This window comes from Passer montanus, unplaced genomic scaffold (genome assembly GCF_014805655.1).
Source record: "Passer montanus isolate IOZ18808 unplaced genomic scaffold, ASM1480565v1 scaffold107, whole genome shotgun sequence".
Classification (NCBI taxonomy): domain Eukaryota; kingdom Metazoa; phylum Chordata; class Aves; order Passeriformes; family Passeridae; genus Passer; species Passer montanus.
Genome location: NW_024357281.1, coordinates 1,719,964 through 1,732,107, shown reverse-complemented (window position 1 = coordinate 1,732,107; position 12,144 = coordinate 1,719,964). Strand labels below are relative to the sequence as shown.

General features: G+C 43.4%; 1 protein-coding gene and 1 long non-coding RNA gene across 2 annotated transcripts in view; one reads left to right on the top strand and one right to left on the bottom strand.

The window, feature by feature from the left end:
* The window catches only part of BCL2 (BCL2 apoptosis regulator), a 97,443-nt gene that overhangs the window by 26,620 nt on the left and 58,679 nt on the right, over nucleotides 1-12,144 (top strand). The window lies entirely within an intron of this gene.
* LOC120508338 lies at nucleotides 1,329-6,651 on the bottom strand. Its single transcript, XR_005628967.1, has 3 exons — nucleotides 6,540-6,651; nucleotides 4,357-4,858; nucleotides 1,329-1,908 (listed from the first exon to the last, which is right to left on the bottom strand). It is a non-coding gene; the product is annotated as an uncharacterized LOC120508338 (long non-coding RNA).

The following is a 12,144-nucleotide window of genomic DNA, read 5'->3' as shown; positions in this document are numbered from 1 at the left end:
TGTCACACAATAGATATATAATTGGATAAAACCTAAACTGAAAACAACAAACAAAAAGAAGAAAACTACATGTTGTGCCATACACAGCACGTGAACCGATCCAAAATGGGATACGCTCCTTGTTTATGTCTGAAGCTGCTCTCGTATGTCTTTTTTATTCCCTTTTGCTGTTGAACAAAATCAAATTAATGTAATAATTAAATTCCATGGTGCATTTTTTTCTCTACTTACTCTGGAGCAGCTTGCGGTGTGCATGCAGAACAGCAGTAGTGCCACAGCAAATGCAGTTGCTGGGTTTTAAGTCTTGGCCCTGGTGTTGGATACCAGGTAGAGTCCATGTTGAAGTCACAAAGCCTTCTCCTCCATGGTTTGGCTGCGTGTAGCATTTGTTGTTGCTTGGGAGGCAGGATGATGTTCCTGGGAACAAGGCTGGGCTCTGGGGGAAACAGTGGGCAAACCACAGGCAGCCGATCCCCTAGTCACTGAGAGCAAGGGTGAAGATGGCATCACTGATCCTTGCAAAGGAGGAAGAAATGCAACAAAATGACTTTCAATTCTTTAATCCCATTTTGAAGGCCTCCTGAGCAGGGGTACAGGTTTGTATAAGATGCATGCTGCCCTCTGGGACAGCTTGCCTTTTGGATTTGCCAACCTATCTGCACGAAGGCGGAGATGTTGAAAAACATCTGATGCAATGTATCCACACCTAAACTAAAAAAAACCCCGAACTGATTGTATAAATCAGAAATTGTTCACTATGATTTTCCCCTTGCTCATACTGTGAATTTTCTTCATCATTGCTGCAAGAACAAACTGTGTGAGTCGTACTGGTGCTGTTTTTCTGGTAGTAATGAGCTTACAAATACTTTTTCTGTTTTGTTGGAGGGACTGCAAATGCTCTACTCTAGTCATAGCTTGCAAAAGCTGCTCAGAAGTGCACTGCAGAACATCAAAAAAAGAATTGAATTCAGCTTCAGTCAAGACCAGTAATTGGTTTTCATACAAAAAAAAAATCCCCAACCAAAAGCTGTTCATCTGTGTCTGGAAGATAAAAAAAAAAAAGCCCAGAGTTTGGATTTGATTGTCCTCCCCCTAAAGTAATAACAGTAATCCTAATAAATGGGCAGATTTATAAATTTTCACCAACAGACAGTGCCACAATGTTAGACTAACTTTGGTTTATTTATGATAAATGCAGTCTAAAGCACCAGAAATATAAACCTTGAATCTTTTTTAATTCTATCATAAAAGGATTACATTTTATCAATATAGCTTATCTCCTACCACTCTGCCTTTTTTATGAACCCACAAAACATGCATTTTGTCTTCTTTTCTGCTTTTTTTTTTAAATCATAGCCAGCAATTTCTAAATCAAGAATACAGTCTTAGTGCTAGTGCCATTTTGGCGATAGGCTGTTTTATTGATTTCCACAATGCTGGCATTTCATCAATAACAGTAGAATACAGGCCCATAAATTACCCTTCCCAAAAGAAAGTGGCCTGATTTTTCGTAGCAGCTTCCATTTGCCTTTGAGTTGAACTGTAGGTTTAGTGGTTCAGGAAAAAAATCAGGTTTGATGAGCCTTAAAGAAACAAATAAACCAAGCCAGAAGCAATCAAAAGTACATGGGAGTTCATAAAAAGTGAGCCTTGGTTTCTTTGTCTAGAAGATTAACACTTCCTCAGGAGGGCTGTAATAGGATTGAGCCTTCCCCGTGGTACTTCAAAGACATGTGCTCCTGAAGACTTTTACTGAGTAACTTACAGTATTATTGGAAGCTTTGCCTCTGCTTTCCTTCTGGTTTCTTTCAATACTTCGTGGAAGATCTGAACTGAGGATCATGTTACTCCTCCTTATTTTTATCCCCCAAACATCTTCTTCCCTCTTCTGTATGCAAATTTTGTGTTCTTAAAGAAAAAAAAAAAAGTAAGTTGTGTAACAGTTGGAGATTTTAAAATGTAAATATCCATCTCTTTCATGTTACTACTTCAGTACTTTCACGTGTCATATTTTTACATTTAATGCTGTATAGTGAAATCCTTTCTTTTAATTCAAAGAGACCCAGGGTGTGTATTTTTGTTACATTCGTAGCACTGTAAAGAACACGCTGTAAGCTGTGATTTCCCAGGCACCCTGTACAGAGTACTGAGTTCAGCTCTTGGTGTTCATCGGTGCTTGTAATGTGCTATCTCCTTTTTCCCAAACTTGAGCTCTTTTCCCCGCCCTGGCTCAGATGGTTAGGCTGCTTCCCATGGTAGTGGACACCTTGAATTCCATCAGACTGGAGGCAGAGAGATCCACTCCCTGGGTAAATGTTAACTGCTGGCCTGGAGACAGCCACTGCTCTGTGTTCAGAGAAAAGAAAGGAGCTGTGTTAGGAGGGAGCAGCTGGTCTGGTGCATGGGTAGGGATGCTCTGCTGGTTTGGCTCCATAGCTAATAGGTCCTACCTCCTTGGGCTGGGCTCCTTTGAAAAGTGAGGTTGTGGTGACCCAGCAACTTCCCTAGCTCCAGGGCTATGTGGTGCCCAGCTGGGCTCTCTGGTTCTCACTGTGGGCCTTACAGAGACATGAAGAGCCCATGTCCTGCTTAAATGCTGGAAGCTGATGTTTCGGGATCAGACCATGAGTTGATGTGCCCAAAGTGAGGCAGGGAGCAGAGAATTAGACCCAGATACATGCAGTCTTTGGCCAGTTGGATGAATCACAGGATGAAACTTCCTCTCAATGCCTCTAGGAGACATCAAGGAAAGGATCAGGAAGTCCCCAAGCATCATGATAGTTTAGTTCTTTTTCTTTCTGTGACGAGTTTTGCTCTTGTACTGATTGAAATGAATGGGATTAGACAGGGAACACCATTTATGATTTAATTTCTCACTTCGAATGTGCTGTCAACCTCAGTAATTCTATTGCCAGGATTTCTCATAAAGCATCTTGGTATGCTAGTTAATACATTTAAATCTACTTTTTGAAGCCTCTTTCTCTCAAGAGCAAATGGAGCCCTTCTTAGCATTCCTGATCAGCTTGCTTATGGGGAAGAAAACAGTTGTCCTTGCTGTATTGGCTGGCAAAGGGAGTTGCATTCTGACTCCATGTACTTTACTAATTTGTAATCTTTCATTCTAACTAGCTTGTTTCCATGTTCTAGAGATTCAGTTGTTTTAGTATCAGCCTTGACTAATAATGTGGTGCAGCAGCTCAATTTCGATGACCACAAATAAGCAAGCAAAAGTTGTAGACTAATTCTGGTAGTCAGATATACCCAAACAGAAGTTTCCTGCCCATATTCATGTAAGTCCCAGTGAAGCAGTCCCCTCTGCCCAGCCCCTGGGCCTGCTTGTCACCTAAGCCATTACCAGGAAGCATTAAACAAGCCATGGAAAGTCCCCTCTGCTGGCACTTCTCACATTACTAAGCAGCACACAGGGGCTCCAGCTACAGGATGAATAATCCCAAAGTTTCCCAGTATGGCTTCAGAGTGGTGGGACTTATCACTGGGAGGGAATTGAGGGCTTTTTGGAGCAGCTGGGTGGGGTGGAACACACTTCTTGTCCTCACCCAAGGGGGAAGGGGTGGTGGATACCTGGGGTGGCCCAGTGCTGCAGCTGGTGACATTGTCCAGGTGTGACCCAGCGTGCAGCTATGGCCCATGTGATGGAGAGGGAACGGACGGTGTGTCAGTGACTTCTTTTATGTCAGGAATGGGCTCCTGGTTTATTGCAGTCCTGTAAATTCTGCCTTTGCTTGCTATAAATTAACCGCCGTATTAAGTGCAAAGTCCAGAAATAAAAGGGCATAAATAGTTGCATTTGAAAGCTGTATCATCGTCTGTAGATGTTTAAGTGGGGATTTTATCCGTTAGATTAGAAATACCACTTATCTCATCCTTCTGGATATTTTCACTACCCTTCTAACTTGGAGATAAATATCCCTTAATGGTTTTTTTATGTGTTTTATTTCTTTTTCCATGATGATCAGATCAGTTCTGACTGAAAATGAAGCCAATTATCAAGAACAATAAATAAAAAAGTGCGTGTTGCTCCTTCTGCACTGAAAGAAAGAACAGTAAGTTGAGACAAAACAAATTTGGTTGCCAAGTCCAAGTACCAAAGGCAGCAAGGAGAACTCAGGCCCCATCCTAATTAAAGAGATCTAAACACAATGAAAACATATTGTACTGATGTCATATGTTAAAATATTTATAATTGCACAAAAAGGAATTGCAGTCTATTGAAAACATTTACAGAGCTCGCCATTTCTGCAAGCTAAAGAGAAAGAAGGAGGACTAAAAGGGACTGGTTTTGCTCAGCTATGAAAGTTTTACTCTTTAGGTTTTTCCTGTGAGGTCCAACATTACCTTGCCACTTCCTCTTATCAGTCACTAAGATAAGCGAAGTGCACTGCTGACATTGTATCTGAAGGCAGGAGATGGTATCTGTCAGGAATTGCCATTTCCCCGGGCATTGCATTGCAGTTGGCTCTTCTGGAATAATTTCAGCTGCTGAGGAGCTGGTTGTAACGCAGGGGCCCTTCATATCCATCCAGAATGCCGGGCTGGGTGTGGGAGAGCCAGGGGCTCCCAAAAGGAGAGGGTGTGCTGGAGGAGAGCAAGGCAGGCACCCTCCTCAGATACATTCAGCAGACTCAAGGGTCAGCAAAAAGATGTACCTGAAGCAGTGGGGGAAAGCTGACATGTAGGAAGTCACGCTCCCTTTCAGCAAAACCGGAAAGGCAATAGGAAAAGCCACGGCCATATGTGTAGAGATCCTGAAAATGCTGGGAAGCCGGGCTGAACGAGTTTTCTGTAGCGGTGTGTGGCAGGGGTGGTGGGCACAAGCCACTTGCAGTGCTCTGGAAGTCTGCGGGAAAAACGGGAATCCACCTGAGTGCGTTGTGTGAACAAGATTCCCCCGTATATGTTCCCAGAGAAGCCTATTGCAGATGTGCTCACTTAAATACTTTCTGTAGTATAAAAATAGGCTTTTGGCTGCACACCATGTACTCATTGGAGAAGGAACTTTTCAACTGTGGCTTAATTTAATATCTTCCTTGTTTGTGTTTATGTTCCTTGATATTGATTTCCATGTTTTTCTTCCTCAAATACTGGCGAGATCCTTTTAAGAGTAAATAATGCAAGCATCTTTTTAAGTTTCTCTAGAGCTTTATGGCAACACATGGACGTATTGAGACTTCTTACTAACATCAAAGATGAGGAGCATTTATTAGTTAATGATTTTATTAAGAATTTGTGTTGCACCAGAAATGTGATTGGAACTTGAAATATTTAAAGCGTCATTTTAGGGAAATAAGAGTATCTTTGTTTAGCTAGTTAATGTCTACCTATGGTATTTCATATGAAAGGAAAAACCAGCTTGTCAATCATACAAAGGAGGAAAAATGTTGCTGCCTCTCTGGAATTATTAATGAGCCAAGAAATGCTATTGCATTTCTGTATGACTTTGCTGTAGTTGGAAAAATTGACGCTTTTTGTCAGAGGGAGATTGATAGCACTGCAGGGGTTCAAGAAGGAACAAAAGCAGGTTAGTGGGGGAGTGCTAAAAAGGACATGTATGAGGAAAGATGCCCGTTGTTTTTCTAAGTGGCTGTGGGTCATGGTGAGGGGATGCAGAAAACCCTGCACTTGACCAGGGTTACACACTAAGGGCAGCTTGAAGGTTAAGTCAATTCCAGACCAAAATCCATATCTGTGGATGATTGTAGGGCTGTCCTCAAGGTACATGCTTGCTGGGGAGTGGAGACAGCATGGTGTCACACAAAGGTGGCTGCATGGCTTTCCAGTGGTGTGGAGGCAATTCAGCCATGGGTGGCTGGAGCCACTGACTCTTGGTTAGCACAGCTCACGTAATGAGGGCTGACAGTCAGAGCACAGCAGGAGCAGAAATGACATGTAGAAAGCCAAAATTTAGCTTAAGTGCCAAGGAAATCTTGCTACATTAAGGGCTTTGACGGTTTAGTATTGCCTCCTCAGGGAAGTGAAGGGTGGCAAGCAGTTTGCAAATTGTGAATGTAGATTGCTCTCTTAAAGCCAGACCAAGAAATGATGACCCCAAAAAGGGATGGATGATGGCTTAAGCCTCTGAAGTACACTCTCTACCCTCCACAGCAGTGGTTCTGTGTCTGTGGCAGAGACATGGCCATGTTACTCCAGTCTAAATATCAACCTGATCCTTTCTTGATCAGAAGATTGGGGGATTACTTGATGGCTTTTGTCTTTTTCTCTAGAAACGGTGCACAGCCAAAGCCATGTGATGACTTGTTTCTCACAGCTTCCTGACCCAGGTTTTCTGTCCGTGCTCCTGGCAGGATGGTGCTGGTTCCTGCTCTCCAGGAGGCCAGCCCAGGGCCCCAGCACGGCTCTTGGCTGGAGTAACGTGGCTGCTTGCCCTGCCCATTGAAGCAGACCTTAGCTTGCCCTTCTGCTGCAGAAGTCCCAGGCTCTGTTCTCTATTTATTCCTACAACAACTCAATTAGTTTGATGGAAATGAGATGTCAAAATGCCCCAGGCTTCAGCGACTTACCCAATGTCACTCAGAAAGCTTTGGCAGGGCGGCTGCCTTCTGAAATCCATGTGCCCTGCAGCAATGGGCCATTTCTCCTCCTCACCTTCAGAGACAGCTCAGGCGAGTGGAAGTCTGAGGCATTCAAAGGACAATTACAAAAAAAATCACTTGTTTATTTAACTTTCTAACAATTTAATCAACATCCTATTATTCTAAGGAAGTTTAGATACGGCTCTATTTTTTTTTCCTCTTCCTTAATTCAGCTTGACATATGCACTCCTGGGGTCAGTCCTTTTACACAAAGCTTCAGCCTTGGCAAGATAAATCTAGACTAACAGAGAATAAACATATTGATATGATTTGTTTAATAGTGTATGGACATACTCCTACAATTAAGGCTTACTATAAATGTAATTTGACTATAGGGCGAAAACCCCCCTCACTTACCTTCAAATACTGCATGTGAGACCTGCCTAGCTGACGGATTACAGAGCAGGTTTTAAAGTGGACATGAAAAGAATGCCAAATTCAGCTTTCCTGGCAATAATTGCCATGGAAAGAAGCTGGATTAGAGCAGCTGGAATAAAAAGTCAAGCACTAAAAGAAAAATGCTAATTACCAGTTTCTCTAATCATGTAAAATGAATGTTTTATGACATTTTAATATGATGCTTTTAGCCTTTCCTACTTTGTCAGTGCCAGCATCCTCTGAGTAGCTCATGGATGCTATAATTATGTGCTCTAAGCGATCAGCTGCATTGTGCCTTACCTGGCTGATTCAAACTGAGCTGGAGACATCATATTCTGACTCAGTACTGTACCAACCACCACTCATTGGGAGGCAGAAATGAGGACACCAAAGCAGAACCTCCTAGCATGTACTATAAACTTTTGGAAGGGGATTTTTTATGGAAATCAAGCCTTGATATCCATAGACGAGCTTTGCATCTGAGGTGTTTCAACTTGATAAGGTATCTGAATGCAGGCTTTTGATATAGCTTATTAATGATATACAGGCTAGTTATAATGTCTGGACATAAATTTAGACCTCCACAAAGTTTAGGAGCAATAGGATCCCAGCTTTAAGGCCAACCCTGCCCCAACCCCATCCTTCAGTAAGGAGAAAACTCTTCAGATACTTCTAAAATTAAATTTGCCTGCCATCAGCCCTTATCTGGTTTTGAGAGGGTTGATTATAGATTTATGTTTGAAAAGGGTGCACTCATCTACCCTTCCCTTTTCTTAAGGCTTACAGTTTTCCTAAGGTCGGCACTAATTCTCTATTGATGCCTAATTTAGGTGGTGAGATTGGCTTATTTACAGGCTGACTTGGGTGCACTACTATTGAAATTAAATCTGCACTTTAATTTCCCTCTTAATCTGTTTCTTCATCAGAATCATTATTTCTTGATAATACTCTGTAGGAGGAGAAGGCTGCTGTTTCTATTTTAGCATTGCACCTCGGAGGTGCAGGATTTGAACTTATCCCATCTCTGTGAATTGCTAATTCCCTATATTTATTCAGATATGTGATTTTTAATAGTATGGGAAAGTAAGGGGAAAATACTCTGATTTTAAGTGGACAGTGCAGACTGTATACAACTGTTTTCCACCCTACCCCCATCAGGACGTGAAACAGCTGGTATGTCTCTCCAGAGACTAATGTGCTGTCTCTAGCTCCATTTTGCCTTCATAAGCCTCAGGCATTACTCTATAAGTGCACTCCAGGAATTAAATTAATTTACAAGCTGAGGAATACGCTGTTTCTCCTTACTTACAGGTCTCAGATAGGACTGCTACTGTACGTTTGGGAGGGTAATGTGCACATTGCTGTTGAGACTAACTAGCATCTTCGCAGGGCAGTCATCACGCTGGGCAGGGCAAAGGCAGTCCTGCAGCCTGCACCCCATCTGCCCATGTCATTTCTTCTCCCAGTAACGTTAGCTCACTGGTGAGGTTATCAGGAGATAGTTCAGATCAGCTGTGCCTCCCCTGGTCTTAGTCTTTATCCCTGCCATTCACAAGTTTCTTGATATACCAGTTTGGTTCTTCGAAATCATATCCATCCATACTTAAAACCAAGTAATTCTGAACTGTCTCCCTGGAAGATGATTACTTGGACCTGCCTTGTAATTTCCTGGATAGAAAATGCAGTCAGTGTCTGTCTTTGAACCAGCTCAAGTTCCATCCCCAAATATGCACTAGCTGACCATAACCAGCTAATGAAAGCAATCAATGTGTTTTTGTTCGTGTCAGTAATAACCTTGTCATTTGTAATTGCTGCAGTGGAGCAGTGGTTTCTCCTTTCCCTTTGCCCAAGCCCCCATTGCCAGGGTGTATGTTTAGGCGTGCTGCTGCAGGGCTTCGTTCCTGATGTCCCTGGCATCCTTGTCTGCCTTCCTGCACGAGGTCCATCACCATATGCATTTAATGCCCACCCTCATTAGCACTGAAATAAACCAGGACGTTCCTCCTGCCTTCAGCTGGGATGGGATTCGACTTTGCAGTGAGACCAAGATAAAATCTGGTCTTCAAAGCTCTCCTGAGGGTCTGCACAATAGAGCAATTGGAAAGTAGGGAAGTGTCTTGCTTCATACTGTATTATTCTATTAAAATAAGATTTTTGACACAATTGGGCCCTTATGTTTCTAAGTGCTGGGTACCTTTAATCTGGCTGGCATCCCCTCTTGGCGGGCTCGGCTGTCCTCCGATTGCTTTCCATCACGCAGCCAGCCCAGCAACTTGTGAAATCAATTGAGTGTTGTGCATCCAAAGTTTATTTTTGTGTTTCTATGTTTGTTGCTAGGGAGATTTGCTATACCTTGCCTCATGCCCCTCCCAGTGAAACGCCAGTCACAGACGTGCTGTGGGTTATAAAGCAAAGCCGCACACCTCCACGGAGAGCGAGGGCACCGGCCCTGCTGCGCGCCGCTCTTGGAAACCCAGCGGTCAAGCAGCAGCATTCGAATTAGAAAAGCAATTTTTAAACTGCTGCAGAGCATAATTCATGTCATGGTGCAGGAATGCTGAAGGCTTTTTGATCTTTGTCATCATGGACCTAAAGGTGAAGGGCTTTTTTTCGGGGGGGTAGTTTCTTAAATCCCCTGAGAAAAGGTAACTATAACAATAAGGGAGCAGATGTGTGGGAGTAAATGCAGCTGTAACTCAATCCAGACGCTCTTCTGTATGTAGGGACATGAAGGGAATGTTCCAATAAAATTCACGTAATAAAAATCTGAGCCCCCTTTTTTTTTTTTCTTGCTTAAACTTGGATTCACATGTGTAGAATTCCTGTGGACTTTGATGTGGATTGACATTAGCACCATACAAAACCGGGCTGGGAGAAAGATTTTTAACAGGCATGGGGTACTGGAAGGTAAATGATCTATGGAGACCTGCAAATTTTAATAGAAAAACACTTTCCCAATTAAAAAGAATTTAGCAAACCAGATATTTAAGTGATGCAATCACCCTAGTAGGATGAACTGGCTGGTCTAGTAAAGAGTTTCTCTAACTTTCTGAAAGCAGGACTGTCTCACCTGTTTTTGTGCCACCCTGAAAGGCATGCAGAAGCAGTTCAGCTCCTGGGGGAAAGGAGAGCAGAGGGAGGGGGAGCTGTAGTCGCTGGCTGGAGGTGCCTCCCCCCAGCCCAGGGCGAAGAACTGCTGCCAGCGACTGCAGGAGGTGAGCGGTGCTCTGCTGAAGGTTAAGGCTCCCTGTCTGTAGCTGCTCCCTGCTCACTCTGCTCTGCTCTCTAACTCCAAGTTTAAACTCAGCTAAATGAAGTTTCTCATGGTTGTTGCTGCCCTCTGACAGTTGCCACCCCCTCACCTTTCTTTGAGTGGCCCGGCAGTGTGAGCAGCTCTCTTTCTTCTAAGAGAAAGGAATGGGCAGAGCAGCAGGGTAAGCCATCCACTCCTCCTTGTTTTCCTGTAGTTCACATAGCCCTGTGCTGAATTAATTTTTTACCAGACAACTTACATTGCACAGTAGTGTATTTTGTTCTTGCCCCGTGCATGCTTCCGAACGCGGGCAGTACCAGACATTTCAGCGCGGCCAAAAGCGCCTTCCATCTGCCTCACAGCAGCTGAAATCCTCTTTGTATACAAAAACAATTTCATTGAATGCACACAAGCCACGTTCGCGCTCGGGATGTAGCAGGAACACTGTGTCGTTGTCCCGGCGGGACATCTGTAGGGCCTCGCTTCTTCCTTCGCGTGATGTCACTCCCCATGCCCCTGCACCCATCTCCCTCCTTGCTGGGGAGGGCAGCAGCCTCGCACCCCAAAACTTCGCTGGCTGCTTCTGATTAGCCTGCTCGGCCATTGCTCGTGACATGTGGGCTTGTGAGGGTGCCAGCGGTCACGGATCGTCTGCAGGGCACAGCACCAGTTGAGCAGGCAGCACTGGGAGCATTTGCTGAGATGCTGGGTACCCATATAAGGCTCTTCTATGAGTCTGACTCTGACACAAGACTATTTAGTTAGTCCAAACTCCATCAAGCATCAGTTTGCATAACAATTTATCAGAGAAGTGTTTAATGATTGCTGCATGAAAAAATGGTGAGGTCTCTGAAGCACTGGATTTTTGTAGATTTTCTGAGATAGGTATACATATTTCTACTTCATATAGCTGTTGTTTGGTGATTGCTGCATGAAAAAATGGTGAGGTCTCTGAAGCACTGGATTTTTGTAGATTTTCTGAGATAGGTATACATATTTCTACTTCATATAGCTATTGCTTGGTTGAACATTAATATTATTATTATTATTATTATTATTATTACTATTACTATTACTATTATTACTATTGTTATTATTATTATTAGGAGGAGAAGGAGGACGCTCAATTTAAAAGAATAACTTGGGACTTACTCAGGTCCTCTTTTACAGCTGTCTTTAGTGGGCAACGTCAGGAACTGAGAGAAATATGGTTGTTGCTGACTTGTTTGCAATTGTTTGGCCTTCTAACTATTTAAATATTTAGTTGTTACGCTACTTGCAGAGGAAAATTCCAGTTCTTGTCCACAGCTACTTTGGAAGTGTATGTGCATAGATTATCTCCCTGGTGTCTTAACTGTAAATATGTAGCTATATGTATTTCACTGTAGCTGGAAAAACTTTGCTGAAAGACTTTTTCATGTAGCAGACTACAAGCAATTCTTTCTTATTACTTTGGAAGATGTGACCTGGAACTGCTGATGTGCCGTAGTGCTCCTCTGCTTCTGTTCTGCTGTGTCAAGTATGCTTGGTGCCCCTCACTACTCTGTGACAGGGAGATGCATCTGTCCAAGGGAAACAGGACACAGCAAAGGCTGTTTTGCATAGAACTGCTTCATTCAAAAGTGTCCTGCTGGGCACTTCCCCCTTGAGCACCCACAGGTGATGCCCTGCAATGCTGGGCATCCTTTGGCCCCTTTCTTAGGCATGGGATGCTGCAGCTGAGGATGGTCTAAAACTCAGCATTCCAGGATGCTCCAAATGCGCTGCTCTCTCTGCTCTATGCACCAGGCTGGGAAACGCAGGTCTTTCTGTGGTGTGTTTTGATCACAGACCTTCCCGCTTTTAGGAAACTTGGATTTGTTCATTTTACTATGTACAGCCTGATTCTGCCATTGAAAATGT